The 6,396-nt window shown below is 52.1% G+C and overlaps 1 long non-coding RNA gene across 4 annotated transcripts in view; it reads right to left on the bottom strand.

The window, feature by feature from the left end:
* Window positions 1-684: 684 nt before the first annotated feature.
* Window positions 685-6,396, bottom strand: part of LOC104144464 (uncharacterized) — a 55,803-nt gene continuing 50,091 nt past the window's right edge. The window contains exons 2-4 of one of the 4 annotated variants that reach the window (XR_011141658.1): window positions 3,975-4,206; window positions 3,411-3,556; window positions 685-2,337 (exon numbers count right to left, since the gene is read on the bottom strand). This is a non-coding gene — a long non-coding RNA (uncharacterized lncRNA). Of the gene's footprint in view, window positions 2,338-3,410; window positions 4,207-6,396 lie in introns of all 4 variants that reach the window. The other 3 variants (XR_011141659.1, XR_011141657.1, XR_011141660.1) reach the window with 3 other exon arrangements.

Raw genomic sequence — 6,396 nt, 5'->3', positions numbered from 1 at the left:
ACCCCGGTGAAGTCTGTCTCAGTATCAGCACTAGGAACTATTGCGCAGCTCATGAACCACAGAGGAAGGAAGCTCACGTGCCCATATGAGCTACCATGAGCTTTCCCTCAGCAGGGCTTCAGTTCCCAGGGCGTATGGCCTGCCCCCACCTCATGCCCCCATTGCTCCCGTGGGGCTTCCCACCTTCCTTTCCCTCCGCAGAGCTTCTCTCGGCTAATTAAAATTGAGGTTGTTGCGGTGCCCTGCTGCCCCTTGCCTCCCTCCAGCTCTCCTGGCCAGCCGGGCTCTGGCGTTAGGGATCACCCCACGTGCCGAGCGACACCCCGAGCGGGCAGCTCACCCACCGCCTGCTACAGCTTGCTTGCAAGTCATGTTTTAAGAGCGAAGGCAACCTGCAAGCACTGAGGAGATACCACCGCTGACTGGTTTTCTTTTCCCCAGGTTGAGCCCGCAGTAGTCACATTCAAAGGAAAACGCAAGGTGCTCTGGGGCAGCCAGCAGTAACTCAGCTTTCCTGTGAGCTCCTGTGCAGTTTACAGCTAATACCTCTTTTTGGCTCGACGCCCAAGAGCAAGCCTTTTTTTTTTTTTTTTTTTTTTGAGATTTAGCAAATATACCTCCTTTTTGCTTCTTCCCACCCTACACTCGCAGGCAGCAGTGAAGAAGAGGAGATTGGAAGGGGAAAGCAGAAGGGACAACATCCAGACGCGGCGATTAGGGAGCTCGGCTGTGGCATTAACCCCTCCAGAGCCAGTACCTTCTCCCAAAAACCAAGCCCTGCCTTATGCGGGAGGATGAGCATCTTTTCCTTTCCTGAGGATCAGGAAGAGGCACCTACCCAAACCAGTGATGGCAGCCCTGGATAGCTGGCAGTTTTGCTCTGCTCAGGTCTGTGGTTAAGGAGAAAATCTCCATATCAGAACAGAAACAGAAGGTGAGGAGAGATTCATCGTTCCTTAGCAAAACAAACAAGGGGAAACAGGTTTCTTCCCAGGAACTGCTTCATCATAGGAACTGCAGCTCGTGCAGAGCTGGTCTGAAGAGACCATCACTCTCTGCTTATAAACGTCTTGCTTTTAATTTCTCCTCTTCATCGTCTCAGCACTGGGGCAGCCAGTGCTGGCTAAATCCTGGCCCTGCTAAAGTCTGAGAGGAGAGACCGAGTTGCAGGTGAAAGGTGCCGGTGTTTTCAGGGTGTCCAGTAACTTATTTTTTCTCACGGGAGATTTAGAACAAGAAAGCCACACAATCCTTTTGGGGAGCTCCTCGTCACAAGAGCTAGTGGGACACAGGCTGGATGCTTACATTAAAAGAGATCCAGGGGTTTAACAGTAAATATTAATTTAAAGAAGAGCTTCGCAAGGAATACAATCCCCTATGCTGCAGTGTTCAAATCAATCTTTATTTTCTGACTGATGGAGGAAGCTCTTCCCAGGAGCAGCTGCTCAGGTGGCGCTGTGGCATTATTCCCTATGAAGCGTGCTGCCAGCGGCAAGGGCAATGGACTCAGGGAAGCGCCGGCCGGATCCAGCAGGACAACCCCTCCGCATGAGACCCTCCGCAGCGGAGACTTCCCAGGTGCCCACGCTGCTGGGATCTGCTGGCGAGAGCTGCAAAAGGCAAACTGGGGACAGACGTAGGCAGAGGGTCTCCTGGCTTCCGTGGGGGCATCTGCACGTTTGGCACCAGCCGGTTGACTTTGGTAATCCTAGTGACCGGGAAGAGAGGTCCAGCTGCGAGGCAACCACTTGCTCCTGAAATCCCGCTGAAAAATCCCTGGTTTGACTTTCTCCCAGCACAGCCCCTTTACTCCGCCATTCAGCCCAAGCGCTCCCCATGACACGGGCAGCCCTTGGGAAAACTCAGCCAGCGCTATCCTGCAGGGTCTTGGCCGCTGCCATTCCTCCTGGAGAGGGAACTGTTAGAAATTCGTCTGAAATCACTCTCAAAATATGTAGTCGTAGGTTCAAGCAAACTTTTACGAGAGAGAGTAAAAATTTGTAGGCTTATATGCCCACACATCTATGCAGGATGGAGGAGCTCCTGTTACTCACACCCTTCTGCCCTACGCGGGGGTCACTGAGCTGAAGAGCCTGGCAATTCCTTTCGCTGGAAAACCAGTTGCAGAAGAACCAGACCCAGCGTTTCCCTGAACATACCGCTAAGCCGTATCAGGACTCATCAGGACTCTAGGACCTTTGATTTTACCCTCTCTCTTCCCTTATGCCCAATCTAATCTGGAAATCTCAAATGTTAGTGGTGGCAGGAGGAGGAGAGAGGAGTCAAAGTTGGTTTCTCGCTGCTATTTGCTGAAGAAAACCTTCAACGCATGAAAGCCTGGAAAAGAAAATACAACAATAAAACCTTAATCTGATGTCAGGTGAAGTATTGTTCACCAACTAAATGAAGAAAACAATTTTGAAAATGCCATGACCTGGTACTTCCTAAAATCACGAGAAAACACAACGGCTGCATTCCCGTCAGCCCCGGGGCTTTTCCCTTATTGCACGCTGCAAGGTCCAAATGCAGTCGCATTTCCTGTGCCCTCCCCGATAGCGCCGAGCACCGGGGACGGATGGTGTTTCTCGATGGGCGTTGCGTTCCCTGCTCTGCTTGCTGGTGCCCTCGCAGAGCCGCCGCGCCAGGCGCGCTGCTCTCGCTCCATGGTCTGCCCCTTCCCGCTTGCGCCGGTGGGAATCTGGAGTTCTCACTGCTCCAGACCCACTCAGAGACACTGGAAGGCTCTGGATTAATATCAAGCTAATATCCGGGAACACGGATCTGCCCCCTGCTGTTGCTGTGCCTGTGCTATCAAGAGCGATTTTTTCCAGATAGGCTGTAATGCCTTAGACGGAACATTTACAGCCTGTTGTGTAAATTTGAACAATACTCGCTTTTTTTAGAACGTGGATTTTTCATATGACAGGAACTAATGGCCCTCTCAGAGCAGTTATGGTCTATCTTGTCAATTTGGTTTCTATTCATGCATGCTAAGTGAAATTTTATAGCCGAACTAGGAGTCCTTAAAAATGGGCCTTATTCTGGGAAAGCAGATGTGACTTAGTGCGAGTTGTGATAGGAGAGCATCCCTGCCCCGGGGGACCCCCAGCCAGTAAATCAGAATTCCCCTTTTCAGTGCATATAACATGACTCCCAGGCACTCTTTCATCTACACCGAAAGGCGGGAAGGAGAGACAGAATTATCCCCTCATTACAATAATGTTTCTCACACTTTCTCCAGCTACTCTCTGCAGGCATTAGGAGAGGGCCCTGGCTGCCAGAAATGCTGAACACCTACATTTCCAGTTAAAAGAAATCAGAGTGCGGGGTGCTCGGCAGCTCTGAAAATCAAACCCACAGAGCTTTAAACAAAGGCTTTTATTTAAAAAAAAAAAAAAAGACAGACTCACCATAACTTTTATTCTTTACTGTGAGGGCTTTGTTGTGAAAGAAAACAGTGTATTTTCCAGACTCTTTGATTTCTCTTATGGCCTCCCCACTACACACTGTACCACGTACATACTCGTATCGATGCATTTCCCTGCCCGTTTCACTGCTGGAAAGGAAAATGCAGTCGTTTTAATCATTTTCACATTCAGCAATAGAGAAAACTGGGTTTTTTCCCCCATTCAGTGCCAATTAAAATGTGAAATGTGAATAATCTGATATCCGCTAAATATTCCATTCGCCAACATTGTACAGAGTGGATACATGTCCATCCTCAGTGGCAACCTGAACCTACTGTAAGACTGGAAAAAGCAAGAGAACAGAGGCTATAAAATGTTATTACTTATTTATTCAAATGTATTAGCTGTGCCTCCCTTCATCTCTTGGCTCCTTCCCCAAAACCTATGCAATGAGGAACATCACAGGACCTGACCATCAGCAGGCGCAACAGCCCCACTAAAATTAATGCAGTTATCCTGATTTACAGCGGCTGAGGATCTGGCACAGCACATTCAGCAAATACCTACCGCTCCCGAAGAAGATACACCTCTGCTAACCACTTCCCCAGGTATTCCTCATCAGCCGCCACGCGGCAGCGGAGCAGGAGCCAGTCCCACCCCGGCTTCTCATACCGTCTCCATTACTGTACTGAGCGTGCAACCAGCTAGTCCTCATCATAGCGTCTCTCATTTGAGAAGGCACAGAGCCAAATCTGGCACAAACAGATCAGATACGTACAAAGGAAAATCTTGACAGCATCTGTGAATAAAGAGTTTAAGAGAAAGGAACAAAATAATACCACATATGTTAACAGATTGAAATGGTAGCTATGGTGACCACAGACAGACAAAGAACAAACCATTTTGACTGAATTCAGCCAGTTCTTTCTGACAACAAACTGCAAGTATAAAGCAAACTTTTTAAAATCCGTAATGAAACCATTTTTACAAATCCATTCCACGGTGCTTGGTTTGTTTGCGTTTTAAATTTCAGTTTCAGGTATTACATTAAACCTATTCATCTTTGATGTAGTCAAATACTTTCCACCTACTAAGAATGGGGATTTTGTCCCTGCAAAAAAAAATATATATATATTTTTCATTGTTTGCATTTTCCAAAAAAAAATAGCAAGGAATAGTTATTGTAAAATGACAGACATTCATAATTCACAGCCCTGTCTTGTGCATGAAAGAGCGTCTGGGTTGTGTAGAATAAAGGCTTGTTTATAAAAGTTGGATTACTTTCCCTGTCCTGATATGCAGCGTAGCTATGAAAAATTACTGTCCTGTTTATTGTGTATTACCACGTCAAACATCTCAGAGCGCTTTCCCATGTGCCAGCCATTTTTCCCCGGCCCCGCGGAGGAGCCTCACCCCGGGGGCTCCCCCTGGACAACGGGCCGGCTCTGGGGGGATTCAGCTGCGGTCGGGGCCGCAGAGCCCGCAGCAGAGCTGCCTGGGGATGGAAAACCTGCCAACGGCAAACTGGCGCTGGAAACAGGCAGGCAGGAGACAGGGAGAACGGCTCCAGCTCCAGCGCGGCGTGAGGATGCTCTAAGCGATGCCGCGCTGCTCGCCCCGCTCGCAAACTCCCACCCCAGGAGGCTGGAAGGGGCCGGAGGAGGAGGAGGAGGAGGAGGCTCCGCTGGGAATGTGACGGAGCCGTGGGATGTCACCTGCCGGGGAGCGTCCCAGGCGCCCCCTGACGCACACCCGCTGCCGGGGGTTTATCCTGGAAACCGCTGCAGCCTTGAACACACCCAAAAGAAGCGACGCTGCCGCTGCAGCCTCCCTCTGCGCAGACACGCTCCCCGGATATGGTTTCAGGGGCCAGCGCAAAATCTGACCTCTAGCCTGCAGAAGAGCCCTCATCCTCCTGACTGACTTGGGTGCTTCGTATTTAACTCGGTGCGTGCAGCACCTTCTGCCCTGCTCTGCAGCCTGCAGCGTTTACGGCAACGTAGACCTGCGGCGTAGCCATGCTTTCGATGCTCCAGGAGCAACAACCGCCCGTTTCCGCAGGGCACTGGCGCTCTCAGCGCCCATCCAGCCGTCTCGATCCGCTTCGTTTCGTTGCTCTTCGAAGAACAAAACAAAATCAAACAAGCAAAAAAGGGGGCCGCCGCTGGCACGCTGCGCCCCTCGCCTGCCTGCCGGCCGAGGCGCCGGCGGAGCCTTTCGCCCGCTGAAGGAAGGTCCCAGCTACGCCGTAGCGGCTCGCGTGACGAGGGGCGCTTCATCAGCCGTCTCCGCTCTTCAGCTCCCCGTGAGCTGAGCCGGCACGCGGCGCCACGGCCTTCCGCTCCCGCCCGGCGTGCCCTTCCCTGCCCTCTCCACCCGCAGGGCACCTCCTGAGGGACCGACCCTTCGTGGGTGCCCACGCCGGGTGGGTCCGGGCGAGGGCAAGGGTGCAAGGCTGCACTCGCTGGGGCCCGGTGTCTTTTGAAAAGCGAGGGCCAGAGGCACAGGCGTTCGGTCCAGCACAGCCCATCCTACCAAACCCGTTTGCTCTAGCTGTGGCCGCGGCGCAGCGGGAGCACGGGGAGCGGGGGAGAAAAAATAACACTGCTGGGCCACGTTTTCTTACTGCGTTGCCTCAAAACCCTGAAGAAGCGGTTAGTTCGACTTTCTGTGCGGTAAACCCTCACTAGATGGCTCCTTACAGCAAGTAAATATATTTGCCACGGAGAGAAGGCGGATGGGGCATAACCTAGGCGAGAGCTCAGCGAGCAGGATGCCAGTCGGGCGTTACAGCTGGCCGAGCGCTTTGCCCGGAAGAGGAACATAAAACATCTGCGGGCGGGTGTGCGAGCGAGCGTCCGCACGAGTCACGAGCGGCGCGGCGCGGCCAGGGCCGAGCTGTGGCTCAGGTGGGCACCGGCGTCTCTCCCACCCTGAAAACCGTGCTGCTAGCTGGTGCCTTGCGAGAAACACGCCTATTGCACGTTAC

The sequence above is a fragment of the Struthio camelus genome, chromosome 5 (assembly GCF_040807025.1).
Source record: "Struthio camelus isolate bStrCam1 chromosome 5, bStrCam1.hap1, whole genome shotgun sequence".
NCBI classification, from domain to species: Eukaryota; Metazoa; Chordata; class Aves; order Struthioniformes; family Struthionidae; genus Struthio; species Struthio camelus.
Note: the sequence above shows the minus strand (reverse complement) of the source record. Positions and strands in the feature narration are given on the sequence as shown.